The sequence below is a fragment of the Columba livia genome, chromosome 1, assembly GCF_036013475.1.
Source record: "Columba livia isolate bColLiv1 breed racing homer chromosome 1, bColLiv1.pat.W.v2, whole genome shotgun sequence".
Lineage (NCBI taxonomy): Eukaryota > Metazoa > Chordata > Aves > Columbiformes > Columbidae > Columba > Columba livia.
Window position 1 is genome coordinate 130,412,442 of NC_088602.1, and position 16,486 is coordinate 130,428,927.

At 38.8% G+C, this 16,486-nt stretch overlaps 1 protein-coding gene across 30 annotated transcripts in view; it reads left to right on the plus strand.

The window, feature by feature from the left end:
• CALD1 (caldesmon 1) overlaps positions 1-16,486 on the plus strand; it is a 255,661-nt gene that overhangs the window by 101,763 nt on the left and 137,412 nt on the right. For 4 of the 30 annotated variants that reach the window (XM_065029629.1, XM_021298736.2, XM_065029737.1 and 1 more), the window contains exon 2: positions 2,622-2,787. The exons of 25 other annotated variants lie outside the window; for them this stretch is intronic. The gene's annotated coding sequence lies outside the window, so the exon portion shown is untranslated. Of the gene's footprint in view, positions 1-2,621; positions 2,788-16,486 lie in introns of those variants that run through there. One more of the 30 variants, XM_065029767.1, reaches the window with a different exon arrangement.

Here is a 16,486-nt window from a genome sequence, read left to right on the forward strand (position 1 = left end):
ATAATTTCACAAAGATGATTGAGAGCTTTCAAATTACTGCAGCTACTAGACCAATATGATTTTTATGTATCAACAGGAGGCTGGATACCTTGAGAGTAAGGGTAACTAGTCTTGCAGTTTCATCAGGGTTGGTTTTTTTATTGGCATGGGAGAAAGTGTAGCACTTATGCACTTCTTTTCCCCATGTTCTATGAAAGTCAAAGGTCTCCTGCAGTAACAGCCATGTATCGCACAAAGACCTCAGTTCATTACAGGCTTTGCAGTAGGGATGCTGCCTGTTGAATCATCAGCATCACTTTTTGATCAACTTAGGTTTCCTTTGGATTTTCTCCTCTCAAACGTTGCAGCCACTCAAACTTGTTTTGTTTCTGAAATTTGACATCATCTCAGCCTGGAGTTGTATGTGGGAAGAAAAATTACTTACTTGATTCATGTTTCCATTTTCTTTCCTTTCTGTATTTGACAGCAACAAGAATGCATTATACAACATTGCACATGTACCTTACACAGATGGAAATAACAACTGAGCTTTGCCTTTCAGACTGAAGGAAAGCATCTATTGCTCATAATGGACCTTGAGACTGCAACATGCAGGTGGTAGATTAGTGTGGAAAATTTTGCATGCTTCCTTTGACTTTCTATCAGTATTTCTTCTATCTCAGAGAAAAGAAACCAAAACAGGAGTTAGCATGTGATGCCTCTGCTCTGTGGTTTAATGAGCACTGTGTATTTGGTTATTGCAGATCTGTCAGGAGCAGAAGCTCATTACAAAACTGTGCACAGGGCAAGTCAGTCCTTTAGCCTACATGTATGTACAACTTTGAAGCAGTCACTTTTAGCTACTTGAGAATCTTTGCTCTAAAGAAAACTGCACATCGGAGGAAAGGGATCATTAATATTAAACTGATTAATTATTTGCCAAGATAAATGATCCAGTCCTGACAGATGGTGAGCAACTATAGGTGGCCCTGGAAAGTGTGAATTCTTAGCCATCCATAGCAAATGCTCAGCAACAGAAGAGATGTGATCTCGAATAATTAAATAAAATGCCTGTATTTGCTTGGAAGCCATGAAGTTTAACAACACCACCAACAAAGGAATACATGGACAGGGAACAAAAGGAAAAATCGTAGGATATGTGTGATTAATACAGATTTAACTTTGCTGTCTGTGATGATGGTATGCAGTGATGAAGTAGATGTGTTCTGTGATTTATTTTTTTCTACTTTAAAGTCATGGAGCTCTAAAAATGACTAATGAACCTCCTTTCAAGTTTCATATCTATGACCTAATTCATATGTCCAGGAATCTTGTCTTCCCCTTAACTGCAGCAGAATGTTAAGGGTTGCTCATCCAAAGAGCGTTACAGGCCAAAGCAGAGACCCTGGACATGATCCAGCACAAACAGCTGCATTCCAGTGAAAACAGGAATCAGACGTATAGTGCAGATGATAGTCTAATTGGCAGATGCTATTTACTATATGTTAATTGCAAGATGTATTTTAAATTATGCTGTTGATTAAAACAATAATTAGAGCAGTTCTATGTAAGATGCTGAGTTGTTAAAAATAATTGTCTTACAGAAGTATTTCTATCAGGTTACAATTGAAACATGTTCTTTAGAACAAAACTTTGTTAATGTGCATTGTTCAAAACCTCAGCTGAGATGAACTGGAATACATAAGACTAGTTTCCACAGATAAGTTATTATGTAAGGAATTGGCCTGCTGTACTTTTATACTATGGAAGATAGTATGGTTTGTACATTTGTGCACTGTATTTTTGTGCTACATATGTTGTAAGATATATCAGTGTACAGTTATGATGAAACTCTACTGTAACTACAGAATCGCAGAACAGCTGAGGTTGCAAGTGACCTCTGGAGATTTTGTAATCCATCTCTCCTCTGCTCAAAGCAGGGTCAGCTATAGTAGGTTCCCCATCTAGTTGGGTTTCGAATACCTCTGAGGATGGAGACTCTATGACCTCCCTTTGTCGAACTTCATAAGGTTCTTGTTGGACATTTTCTTCAGCTTGTCGAGGTCCCTCTGAATAGCAGCACAACCATCTCATGTATCAGCCACTTCTTCCAGTTTCATATGACCTGTAAATTTGCTGAGGGTGGACTCTTCCATCATCCAGGTGATTAATGATAATGTTATACAGTATTGGTCCCAGTGTTGGTGCTGGTGTACACCACTAGTGGTTGGTCTCACATCAGGTTTCATAACACTGATCTCAACCCTCTGGGCCTGACAATTCTTCCAGTTTTCAATCCATTTCTTTGTGTGTCTATGTGGATGTTATATGCGATGAGACAAGTGTCAAAAGCCTTACTAAAGTTGAGATAAACAACACCACTGCTGTCCTGATCTCAAAATAATTTTATAAGAATAGACTAACCTGACCACGCTTTGAATGTTATATAAACTTTAAATGTAAATTAGTGTAATTTGGAGTAAAAATTAGGTTATCTAAACCTGATTCTTTGTTCAAAGCGATACTTTTTTCAAAGAAATTTTCAAAAATACAAGGTTCATGAATCCTACTAAAACTTACGAGGACTTTGGGACTCAACTGTTTTATATGCCTTCAGAAATCTATATTCTGTGTCTCTCTAGAAATATGCATGTTGGCCAAGCCAAGTACTTGTCTGGCAGAACTCATTTTGGAGCTTGAGAGCAAGGCAAGGGTGTCTGCAACCTCGAAGAATCTCCTCCGGGGCTCTGTGATCAAAGCTTCTCCATTAAGACCACTATATTTCCAGGTTTATTTTATAAAGGGCTGGTAAGTTATCGCTGAAAGTTACAGTCAAGTTACCGATCTGAACAATGTATCTTACAGATACCAGTGGGAAATAGCATTGCTCATTATTTGTGGTGACTGACAACCCCACTAACATGCTGATTTCTGTTTAAAAATATATTCTATTCCATTATAACCTGCTAATGACTAGAATCCTGATAATTCCTAGTAGCTTGTTTACTCATATTTAATATTAGCACTATCTGTGTTTTGCTTTCTGTGACATTACCATGCATCCAGAACAAAACTCTTGACATTGGGAGTTTGTCTCTATGTACTCTGGTAAAGTAGGTTGGACTTGATCTTAAAGGTCTTTTCCAACTGGAATGATTCTATGATTCTTTGAATGGTTACCCTGGTTTTGGTCTCCTTTAAAATATCTAATTACATGTTGCAGACATCTGTAGGCATAAACAGGGACAGTTCTCTTAGTTACTAGGAGTGAATATTATAACACATAGAGCACCATCATACCCTCCCATGGGGGTGCTAGCATATAAATGGAGTTTGGGTTATATCTTGTAGATAAATTTGACTTACAATTTGGAGGCTGAAAATCAGTCTTTGGACTGTGCAAAGAGTGTGACAAGGATGGAGCCCCTTAAGTTGTTCTACCTGTGTGGTGTTGGGTATTTCATAGTAGAGGAAAGAATAGGGGAAAACGGTTGCAAGAAAAGGATCGAAATGGTGTGTTCACTCTTCAGAGCAATACAGCGGGCACATTGCTGTAATTCCTTTCTAGTACAGAGTGGTCCAAATATTTCTTCTTCTGGGAGATCAGGTGCAGCTATGGCCATAGTAGTTTGTATAGTTGAGGCTGAGCTGTGCATGAGCAGTAAGACACAGCTGACAGTTTTGAAATTACTTCTGTTCACGTAGCTGGGGGCATATAAAGATATCCCAAAGGTAACAGAGCTAATTACCTGATTGCGGTAATGAGTATGACAGTGAGGTAGCAGAAAGTGCAAAGGCAGAAATTTCACATTACTTTTCTTTAAGCATTAAAAAATGTACTGAAGTTTAAAAAAAACTTTAAAAAATGTACTGAAAACCCTACTGTTGGCACATGCTTGTGGATATGAGTGTTTGTCACGTGTCACTATACTTCCCTTGTACGACAGTGCTAAGGTTTCCAATTGCATTTATACTGTAATGAAGATGACTTTCTGTCTATGTTCTACAGTCCAGTAGTCACCCAGTCCCATGTCATTATAACAAGTTTTCAAGTTGTACCAGCAAACATGAAGAAAAAAAAGCTCCTTTTTCTCAAAAACAAACAAACCAACCAACAAAAAACCCAAATCCAACTCCCCACCCCCCTAACCCGCAAAACAAACAAAGAAAACAAAACCACAAACAAATCCAAACCATCACCCAAACAACAAGAAACAGTACTTCCCACAATCTAGTGAACAGTGTTTTGCTTTGAGACATTGATTTATATCCATTCTCTCAAAGTGAAAGGAACTCCAAGTAGGGGAAATCACCATATTGAAGGAGAGGCTACTTAGACATCATTTTCAAAGTGTTCAGTCTTCCAGTCACACTCTAAGCTCTCAAACTAAAATAACTATGTCTACCCAGGGATTTGCAAGAGCTTAGCTGCATCTGTTCAGAATTGTACCTCTCATTGAAGTAGTACAGCTTTCTTTTCCTAGAAGAAGCTGTTTTCGTATCAGCCAAGGGCTGCAGTTGTAAAGACAAGATTGAACTGACAGATTTTTATGAGGTTGTTTTTGTTTGTTTTGCTTTTTGTTTGTTTGTTTGTTTTGTTGTTGTTTTGTTTTTGTGTTATGTTTTTTTTTTTTTTTCCTGCTCTAGCAATAAAATTTACTTAGTGTGGTCAATAATTTCTTGGCTGTGGACATATGTCCTGGTTTTCGCTGAGATAGAGGTAATTTTCTTCCTAGTGGCTGGTATAGTGCTGTTTTTCAGATTTAGAATGAGAATAAAGTTGATAATTCACTGATCATTTAGTTGTTGTTAAGCAGTCAAGGACTTAGGAGCTTCTCACACCATGCCAAGTGCGCAAGAAGCTGGGAGGGGGGCACAACCAAGGCAGCTGACTCAAACTAGCCAAAGGGATATTCCATACCATATGACATCATACTCAGTGTGTATTTTGGGGAAAGCTGGCCAGGGGAACCACTAGTCAGAGACAGGCTGAGCATTGATCACCAGGTGATGAGCAATTGCATTGTGCATCACTCATTTTATACATTAATATTAATACCAATACTAATATTAATAGTAATATTAATAGTAATATTATTATAATGTTTGTTCTTATGATTATTATTATTTTCCTTTCTGTCCTATTAAACTGTCTTTATGTTAACCCATGTTTCCTTTTTTTTTTCTGGATTCTCTCCCCCATCCCACTGAGAGTGGGGAGAGAGTGAACAGCTGTATGTGCTGTTTAGCTGAATGACAGGTTAAAATACAACATGTTACCAGGGAGGTGATGTGCAGGGCACAAGAAGAGAGCAAAAAAATGCTATGACTGCTATGTTAGACCAAACAGTCTTTACATTTAGTCAGGTATTCAAAAATTATGACAAATCAATCCACTGACAAATGTACACCTCTGAGACTGGAGTAATTTTAATGAGTGTTTGTCCCAAAGCTGGGAGAGATTGGTTTGTAATTGGTTGGTCTGCTCATGAGTCCTAGGCCATGGACACTTCATGGAAGAAGTGCAAATAGCTCAAGAAGACTTGAGATTTCATGTCAGAATGTAGATGTATGTATCACATACCACTTCTGAATGCACTCGAGAAATATGTCCTCCTTGAAAGAGTGAAGAAAATAGATAAGTAGATAATTTTAATTTTTGTGTCCTGATCTCAAGGATCCCAGAGAGGCAAGAACCCTCAAGACTGTTGTACATAGGTAGAAACTTTGATTATAGCCAGTCTTTCTGCTTGTTCATGAATGTCCATCTGAAATTGTATTAAATCTATCTTGACATAAGAATGTTGCACTGTTCGGGGGCTGATAAATCACAGTCTGTACATTAACTATATTTATGTTCCTCACACATATTTCGTCAATTACCAAGCACAGATGATCCTACTTGCAGTTCTATTAGGTCACTAAAGATATTGATGCTGTTTTTTATACTCAGAACAAGGCAGAACTTGGGGCTTGCCTGAAGCTTTCTCTCTTTTCTCCTTCCTCCTTCTCCCATTATTTTGAATGGTTTGGATGTCTTTTATGGATGTACAAAGAGGCCCTTTCATCTGTGTAAAGTTTGTGCTTTAGTTCTGGCTCAAACAAGGAAGCTGACAGAAACAGAATTGCTGTTTCTAGAGAAGACAGCAGTTTATCATCTTCTGCCACATTTGCCACTTCGCTCTCTCCCTTTTCAGAGCACAGCACTGAAAGAATTTGACAGAAACCAGTTTTGTGTTTCTAGGAAATGAAGCACTTGTTTCTTTCAGAGAAAGTTGCTTTTTATTTATTTTTTTTTCCCTGTATAGAAAACCAAATGCAAAAAATAAAAACTGGTCCACTGTTTGACACACTGGAAGGCCTTCATGTAAGGTTTTCATTCACAAAACATGTCTGTAACTGTACAAGTTATTTATTTTCCCTTTGTTACAATCAGTCTATTGTAAAATGAAAACAGAAATTATTTCTTTCTTCATACGTTTGCTGTGAGATTGAAAACTCTGAATCACTCAGTATTGCAGTGGAAATAATACATACACCATAGACTGAAACAAAACCTTTGCTGCTGTTGATGTTGACTAAAAGTGATTAGAGATAACATTTGTGCTTGTGTATTGGAAGAAACCATACAAACTTAGCCAAGGGAAGAGATAATGTGTTACCTGAAGACTTCCCTGTGTGGAGTTTCAACAATCTTCCTCTCATGCTGGGATGCAGCTCTTTTGATTTCCCATGGATATGCAGAGGGCCGTGTTGTGTATGGAATCCGTGATTTGCTACTAGAAGGATCACTAAAGCTACTGTCCCACTATGGCACCCTGGTTGGAAAATGCAAAGTAGCCAAATATTAACTGGGAGTCAGTTTGTGCCTAACTGGGCTGACACAGCTGTTGCTGCCTCCACAGCTACTCTGTCGGCTTTGTAGAACAGTGAAAGACTTAATTCTATGAGACTGATAATCCAACATCGCTTAGAAAAGCTCATAATTACTTATCTGGTTGCCCTCCTCCCCTTCAAATTCAGCCTAGAAACAAGTTATTGCTCAAATACAGAAGTGGAAGCATTGTTTTCATAGTCTTGCTGCCAAGTGATTGAATTTGACACTGTTGCACAGAAGGCTAATTTCTACAGCATGGAACTGGCATCCCAGGCATTGCACTGCAATAGTGAGGTCTATAGGAAAAAGTTGAGGAGCACTGTCTGGACAAATTATGTCAGCTAGTCCAAATTACAGCTGAGGAATCCCTAGATGATAGTTATTTAGAGGTTTCTGCTCTCTAGTGGGTAGAAGTCAAAATTAGAAAAATATCTGAGGTGATGAATGGCTTGGAAGAAAGCAATCTAAGTGTTTTGATGAAAGCTGTTTTGTCTATCAAACTCAGAGCTACAACACTAGCCATCTAACTTCTCAAAGCCTCATACGCTTTTTTTATTACTATTATTATCTATTTTTCATTTGTTTCTGGAAAGACAGGTAGAATGAGCCACTCTGCATGAAGTATTTTTTATCATAAGTCTTTTTGTGCAGTCCTCCTATCCAAGAGTAAATCAAGACAGATTCCTTCTCTGATGATGTGAGGGCCTCTTTTCTAGATGCAAAATCAAGCAGTTCAGACCATGTCTTTTTGGTGTTTGTAGAGGGGACAAGCACCACTGAGTATACCATAAATTGTGAAAGAATGTGATAATGTCTTGAATGTGACACCATGCAGCTGCAGCAAGCCTCAAACTGAAGCTGGAGGAGCCATAAGAGTTGCTTTGGGCATCTAATGTAATGGATCTAGCTCAAGCCTACTGCTAATCTTGCACCTCCTAACCAATTCTTAGGTTGGTCTCATTCCCTTGGTGCCAACCGTCCTCCCCATCTTTATCTTCTTCTATGCTTTTGTATCACTGGCACTCTTCCTATGTTTTTAACATCCTCTTTCCCATTGCTTTAATTTCTACATCCCCTTTTGTTCCCTGTGTTGTAATTTTTTTTTTTTTTTTTTACTTAAGGTCTAGGGCAGATTTATTTCCATAGCTACTCCTTCTGTCAGCTTCTTTCACCCATCCAGCAGTGGTAATGTTATTTCTAGTCTATGTAAAGTAGATGCAAATTGTGATAGGTAGGGTGGTCTAATAGGTTTAAAAACATTGGGACTGTAGAGACCAAAGACAGTCTCTGTGGTGCTAACTTCATATCGTTTATTCTGATGGTGTAGGCCTCTGCCATTTCAGCTAAAATAGTTGCTCTCTGAACTGAGAGAAGTCATAACTTGGTATCTGTTGAATGGGTGAAACTAGGCATCATATCACATATGAACTACTTCATTCCCAGATTTTCAACAAAATCAGGAGAGGAAGAGAGAACATATTCAAAGGGGAATATTCTTTGAACTGTGGTCCTGTGTATTACATGGTAGGAGAACTTAGTGGAGTGGGAAATTATTGTTTAGTTTTGTATATTTTTACAATTTAAAGATCAAGGAAATCCTTAGGTTAACAAGAGGGTTGTGTTTTAAAGTAAGAGATAGATACACAAAATATAAGTGTCAATCTTTTTGAATTTCACATAGTGAATGAATCCTGATATCTGTATGATACTTCGCTCTTTATTAGTCTAACGTGACTCTTACAGAAAGGTTGCTTTGGACAAATGGCATCAAGACATAAAATTAATAAACTCTCCCTGAGTGTTGTTAACAATGGGAGCTGACAATAGACAAGAGCAACTAGTTTCCCATGAGAAACAAAGAAATATCAAAGGACTGTAAATAGCATTCCATTTTCTGTTTGGCAGATGAAGATGGGACATGTGGATGGTCTGAAATATTTTGCCTGGTTTTTTTCTAATGGTGAATCCAATTTTGTGTTTCCACAAAAGAGAATTAACGTTCATAGAATTAGTTTCAGCTCTGCTTCAATGCTTGATTACCCAGAAAAATAATTCTCGGTTGTGTACTGTTGGTCACTAAGCTGTTGAATTATTTACATATGGCTGGGATGAGGAAAAACATTTGAATTCCAAAGGCTTTTTAATTTATTTTTTTTTAATATATGGTTGGAGCAACAATGACTTGAACTCTCACTAACTGCAGCAACATTTCTTTGTGAGCCAATGTCCATGAGACAAAACAAATACATTGTTTTGCTTATTGTGGTTTTCTTTCCTCTTCCAAAAAATATGCAGAGCATAAAGTAAAACGTTTTGCAACTGAGTATCCCCTTTCTCCTGTGCTTACTGTTGCGTTGCAAATAGTATGCATTCTGCTATTCAGTTAGCTAACCTTATATTCTGTGGTTGACCACAAATTTTCTCTGGAGTCAATGGAAGGTTCAGAAACTAGAGGAATCTGAATGTGAGTCAGCAGATACTGACCAGAGCTGGGTTAAAAATTATTTCTGTCCTTATGTTTTCTCGAATTCAGAATCTTTCTCCAAATGCAATTGGATGCATAGAAAGACCTCATAAGGTAGAAAAGCAGACAAAGAGACACTTCCAGCCTAACCCATTCACTACATCTTCTTGCAAGATTGAAAGTTTAAATACCACTCTGTGCAGTTGGGATGGAGGTTGGGTCTGTCTCTTGTGAAAATGTGTGTACATTGATCATCCAATAGGGCACCATTCCTGTTCAGGACTCTGCTTTCAGAGCTGCTCTGCACAGAATAAATATTATGTTCCCTTTGTCAATGGACTACTTTAATGCAAATGACTCCAGATAGGTGCAAGCAAGTCCTACTCCAGAAAGTCCCTTAGGCTGGTGACATGCTGTGCATGATGACACTTATCTGAGATGCAGGACATATATGGAAGTATTTTCACTTCAGCTGATTTCTCTTTGTCATTAGCCAATGTCTAATCATTACGTAGATCTTTCTTTAATTCAACCAGAACTGATACCTTTACTCAGTTGAAGATGCATATTTCTATAGAAAATTTCAATTTGATTGACCTGTTTTGAGGGAGGTTTACCCCATCAGCTGCTATGTTTTATCAGAACAATTGCAACTGCCTCTAGTTATATATTTCTGATGAATCATGGTCTGAAACATCTTAAACAAAATGTAAGTAACTAGTAAAGCAAATGAGGAGGGAGAAAACAAAATTTGATTAAGCAAGATAAGATTTTGAAATGTGATGTGGAAGCAGTGTGGAGAAATTACTGTGATAAGGCTGATGTGGCTAAGACCTTGATAGCAGAAAGCTACTCTGAAGTCAGGCCCAATAAAAGCACACAGAAATGTATAACAGAGATGAATGAAAAACATAGGGGAGAGAGGCTATTGAGGTAGTCAGCCTTTAAAAGTAGTTAACCTTTGAGTCCTTGGAATGTATGAAAAGCCTGAACGGAGTCTTTGGATTCTTTGGTTTTTCTCTGCTAGTGACTTCGTGCTCCTGTTTGTGAAGTGAGGACTGCAAAGGAACAGTGTAAGACTTTAGAAGGGTCTTTGGACACAAACAAATTCCATAAAAAATAGGACAAACTCCTGTCTAGACATAAATGAAAGCTGTTGTAGTATTTGATTAAAGGGAAGCAAAGCTGAACTTCAAGGATTAACGTGGGTCTGCTGAAACCTTCATTAAAAGGGCTGTCTAAAGAAGGCCTTTATCATTTACACATGTGCAGTTTCAGGCAGTGCAGTCATGCATACTTGTATGACTATCCATGAGGTGAGCAGTGAACATGAAATAATTAACCATATTAAAATGATAGCCTCTGACTATTTTTAATCAGGGAGGTATTCGTGTGAGAAAAAGAGAATGTTTTAAAAATGGGTGGTTTTTGTGGTACTGCATACTGACCTGAATTTTATGACCGTATTTTTTGTGCAAAATCTATAAATACTTTTTTGGGGGGGGATAATGAGGGGAAGAGAGGGGAGGGATGTTAGGAGGGAAATGAGAAATAAGTAAAACAAAATTCCTTTTTATTTCTCTTTTTAAACAGAATGTTAACCAATCCTTTGGCAACAAAGCCCATGTTTATTTTTAATTAAAAAAATAACATAGCTGGCTTGACTTCAATTTTCCCAGCTGCTATTCTTCCATCACAACAGCTCTCTGACCTCTTTTCCCTTGCTGATTTCTTTCATCATTTGCTCTTAGCTTGTATGTGTTACATGGGTTTTATGTAGTATTTCCTACCATTGAAAGGAAGGCTAACAGTCTAAAGAAGTAGCTGGGGCTCAGTCATCTAGACTCTCATCTATATTACCTGATCATGCCCTCTTCTCTTTTGGAAAAGTAATAGGTGTGACCAGGATAACTTCTTAATGTGCATATTTCTTGCTGTTTATATGGCTGCCAGGTGAGGAGAGATTTAAACTGCATATTGAATTTATGAGTTGTAGTTCATTAAAATAAATGGAGTGGATTTGGCAAAGCTCAGGTATCACTGGGCACACAGGTAGTGTTTGAAGGTTGACAAGCAGCCTTGGTGGTTTTTCTTTAGATGGTCTATTGCAAACGGTCAGTTTTTGTGTTTGCACTTTAGGTGAAAATTTAGAAAATAGATATGCTTGCCATGCCTTCTCCAGCAACTTCATTTTCTCTGTTAATGGGATAGAACAGGAAGAACTCAGGGTGATGATGCATTTCTCAGCATGTCATGACAGAGCTCGTTACTTATGTAGTGGAGAACATGGTGTCCATTTGCAACAATCCGTTTGGTTTCTTGAGTAGATTAAAATTTAAATTACGTGGACATTTAGAGGCCCTTGAGTATTTGGGAGTATCTGTACTTTCTGCAGGCATTTTTAAGATAATTAAAGTTGAGACAGTAATGCTGTAGCATTAAAGGTTCATGTAGCAGTCATCCATACCATACATTGCCAGCAGCAGTGTAGCTGACACCATCAAAGCTACAACTATTCACAGACAGCAATGTAGTAGCTAGAATAGAAGTAGTGGTTTGTTGGGTCACTGGAACCAGGCCATGGAAGAAGATATAACTATATGTATTAATCACCAATAATGTTACTACTGGGACAGTCTTTGCAATGCATGATTTGCAAGCTTTCCATATATAAGATAGCCACTATAAACCACAGTTATTTGTACTGGTTATTCCTGAATAAGTGGCAGCATTCCGGTGTACTATGATATTTTTCCTCTGTGCAAGTTTAGCTCTGCTCACCTTGCCTCAGTTAGAAGCTAGAAAGGCAAGGATAAATGCATATGAACTGTTACAGTATGAATAAATAACATTATCCAAGCATTTTTAACGTCCAAGAAGGATTTGAGAGATATTTGAGATTTTTGAAAAAATTTCTATGATGACTCTTATTTTATCTTGACTAGTTTGCTCTTTCTTTGTTGTATACTTCTTGAGAAATGCATAAAGAGGTAAAATATTAATAAGATGGTATATGCCAGCCTGGGCTAAGGTAGACCTATTGTAATACATGGAATGGTTGATATCTGTTTTGATGTTACTGTGAGCCTTATGATGTTTATTCTGAGAGTTCTTAAGAAATGATTCAATACTTCTCATTAATATATGATTTCTGTCTCATAGTATTTGTAAATATTTTCCTTTCACAGGTGACACAGTTTGCTTTTATGATGAACTATGGGATCAGGACAAGGAACTGAGAGGTAGTGGGTATCAGGAGGCTAGCAATAAGGAGAAGGAGGAAGCAGGGCAATAGGATCTGAGGCAAGAAATTGTTAAAGTCTAGTGTAGAAATAATGTAACCAAGAGAGAGAATAAAAGAAGTTCGAGAACAGTACAATGGGGGAGGCACGATGGATATGAAAGCAGAAGAGAGGGGGAAATATGGGACAAGACAGTGAAGATATGATGCAAATTAACTGCCTGAAAATTACTGGGAAAAAATAACTGTATCTGAATTATTTAGTTATCCTGTCTGAGAGAGATGATTGAGAGGAATGGAGTAAGCCAGAAGAATCACCTTATTTTCTTTTCTTCTTCCATTTCACAGTTTCTAGGAAATGGTTCAGCAAACTAGTGGGTGCTTTCTGTGTGAATTCGGATGCTGTAGTCCTCTCCTTGCTTTTGCAACGGCGCAACATTTTCTTATCCCCAGTTTCTTGTTTTGGCATGCAATGCTTCACCCCTTCTAAAAGATCGTACTTAAAGATTAACAATAATCAAATAACATGCAATGCTTGTCGTTAATTTAATCATCTGTCCTAAATCCTTACGAGAGATTAGAGCAGTGAAATTCTGTTTTGGGCTGAGAATCATTAGGAGAATACTAGGAGATTGTCTTAGTCGGAAAGTGGTATGAATTGGAAAACTTAAAGAAAAAGGTAAAGGAAAAGTAAAAAAAGGAAAAGGGAAAAGGAAAAAGGAAAAGTAAATCCCAAAGCAAAGAAAGTGAAACTAAATGTTCCCCTACATGAAGATTGGAAGCATTCATTCTTAGAGTTTCATCTGGGCTCATTACAGAAACATTCTCCAAGGACTAACCTAGAAAACTTGAATCGAAACTTCTATACCCATGGGAGGTTGCACTCCAGGGACTTTCAGCTATCCCATCTACATGGAAAAATACATTTGAAGGAAAGCCACAGAAGAGGTTCACATGAACATTCCCTGCTGAGGGAATGCCTTCATTTGCACAGAAATCTTTTCTAAATGGCTTTATTTTTATGTGAGCTGTGAGCTCTAGGATCCACAAATAGTAACTTTTAGTGCTGGCACTAATACTGCCAATCAGAATTCTTCTCAGAAACACCATTAATTAAACTTCTCTGGAAAGGACATGTCTCACAGAATTTTCCCTGCAGCTCTCTCTCTCCTGACACCTATCTCAGCAGTGTGTTTATATTCAATAACTAAAGAAGACATAGCAGAGGAGAAAATCAGAACTTTCACGAGAGGCAACACATTTGTTATTACAGACTTATCTTAGCTTCCATACTCTGCTTGTTTTGAGCAAATTCTTTCATTTGTCATGTTGAACGATGCTAGCAGCTGTCCAAATATGCTTTAAAGCATGCAGTTTCCATTTGCTGTCTGTTGCAAGGGACTATTTTCTGAATTATTATGCAGTATTCTTTATGGATTATTAATAATTTGGATTAGAGCTCTAAGCTTTCTGTAGCCCTTTTCATTGCAAGGCATTTTGGACTTCTTATTAGCAGTAGTTTTCCTCAGCAGCACACTCTGCAGTAGACATGTCTGTGTCCACTGCCAGTGGTAGAGGGGAGCTTATGTTCAATCTCCAGATGGCCAAAAAGGGATATGACAGGCTTTGGTTTTTTAAATTTTAAAATATTTACTCTTCTAAATCAGAATTTTAAATGGAAAAATCCTCCTTGAATCATCTTTTTGTTGCTGTGCCTGTTGCTGCTCTATTGGGGAGATAGGTTTACACTGAGAACACATGGCTATTCTGGAACAGGCTTGGCCTCTTCCTGCTGCCACTGATGTCCATGTGAGAACAGAAGACCATGCAGGGAGCAAGTGAAGAATACAACCCTCTGTTTATTCCTGTGGGCAGTAACTGCTGATCAAAGCAGGAAGAGATGAGGTATCCGGTTTTCTGCTAATGTGAGTGCCACTACTGTGTGGTTAGCAAATGGTTTCTTCTTAGTAACATGAAAATGGCCAAAGAAGGAAGCAAGTGCTATATTTGCATGGCTGAAGATGATGTTTCAGCCCACATCTGCTCAGATGCACACATGGTTTTCTTATTTTTTAGCCTCTGCTTTCAAGAATAACCACAGAAATGCCTTCCAGTCAGTATGAGCTGTATCTAGTCCTCATTTTGTTGTGTTTAGCCTCAGGAAGCAGTTCTCTTTCTTCCTGTCTCATGCTAAGACACTCAGAATGAAAGCCTGTATGTAGGCCAGTCATATCCAAAACTTGTTCACTTCTATTGAGGGAGTATTATTATATGTGTGAGAGAAGTGACTGCCTTCCAAAATATCAGGATGCTCTACTTCTGAGTTTAGTGTAAGGATAACTGGCATTTTAAGATGGTGTAGAAGAAAAATGCAATTTTCTGAAGCATTGTTGGTCAGATGAGCTGCTGTTTAAAAGGATATTAACAGCTTAGCTGAAGGGAAAATACAGATCTTTCTCCGTCACAGACTTTCTCCCCTAATGTGCATGGTTGTTGCATTATTTTAAAGACCAATCATGATTATAAGATCTGATTCAAATTTGTAATTAAGAACATCCATTGAGCAGCTTAGTCTAGGGGATGGTGTTACTCAGGATGCCCCTGAGTCCTGCTCTGGAAAACCATTCTGTCTACTGGCACACCCATGGCATTTGGAGTTGATTGAAAGTGAGGTCCAGTGGGCCCCCAATAAGTTAAACTGCAAAGAATAGGTGGGTGTTGGAGAAGGATTTCACAGAATCACAGAATATTAGGGACTGGAAGGGACCTCAAAAGATCATCTAGTTCAATCCCCCTGTTGGAGCAGGAATACCCAGATGAGGTTACACAGAAATGTGTCCACGCAGGTTTTGAATGTCTCCAGAGAAGGAGACTCCACAACCCACCTGGGAAGCCTGTTCCAGTGTTCTGTCATCCTCACTGAGAAGAAGTTTCTTCTCAAATTTAAGTGGAACCTCTTGTGTTCTGGTTTGAACCCATTACCCCTTGTCTTATCATTGGTTGTCACTGAGAAGAGCCTGGCTCCATCCTTGTGACACTCACCCTTTATATATTTATAAACATTAATGAGGTCATCCCTCAGTCTCCTCTTCTGCAAGCTAAAGAGACCCAGCTCCCTCAGCCTTTCCTCATAAGGGAGATGTTCCACTCCCTTAATCATCTTCATGGCTCTGTGCCGGACTCTGTCCAGCAGTTCCCTGTCCTTCTTGAACTGAGGGGCCCAGAACTAGATACAATATTCCAGGTGTGGTCTCACCAGGGCAGAGTAGAGAGGAAGGAGAACCTCTCTCGACCTACTAACCACCCCCTTCTAATCCACCTCAGAATGCCGTTGGCCTTCTTGGCCACAAGGGCACAGTGCTGACTCATGGTCATCCTGTGGTCCACCAGGACCCTGAGGTCCCTTTCCCCTACACTGCTAACAGATTGTTCCCCAACTTATACTGGAACCTGGGGCTGTTCCTACCCAGACGTAAGACTCTACACTTGCCCTTGTTATATTTAATTAAATTTTTCCCCATTCAACTCTCCAGCCTGTCCAGGTCTTGCTGGATGGCAGCACAGCCTTCTGGCGTGTCAGCCACCCCTCCCAGTTTCATGTCATCAGCAAACTTGCTGACAGTCACTCTATTCCCTCATCCAAGTCATTGATGGACATATTGAATAATACTGTTCCCAGTAGTGACCCTTGAGGGATTCCACTAGATACAGGCCTCCAACTAGACTCTGCCCCATTGATCCTTTCCTCCCTGCTCCTCAGATCTCCAATATATCATGCAGCTGGGCTGGATGAGGCACTGCTGATGGCATGGTTTTCCTCTCCCTGAGTCTTTAATTCCAGACCCTGAATAACTCTGGACAATCAGCCCTGTGTGTATTGCAGTCTATGTGGTTCAACCAGAAAATATGATGAAGTGGGAAACTT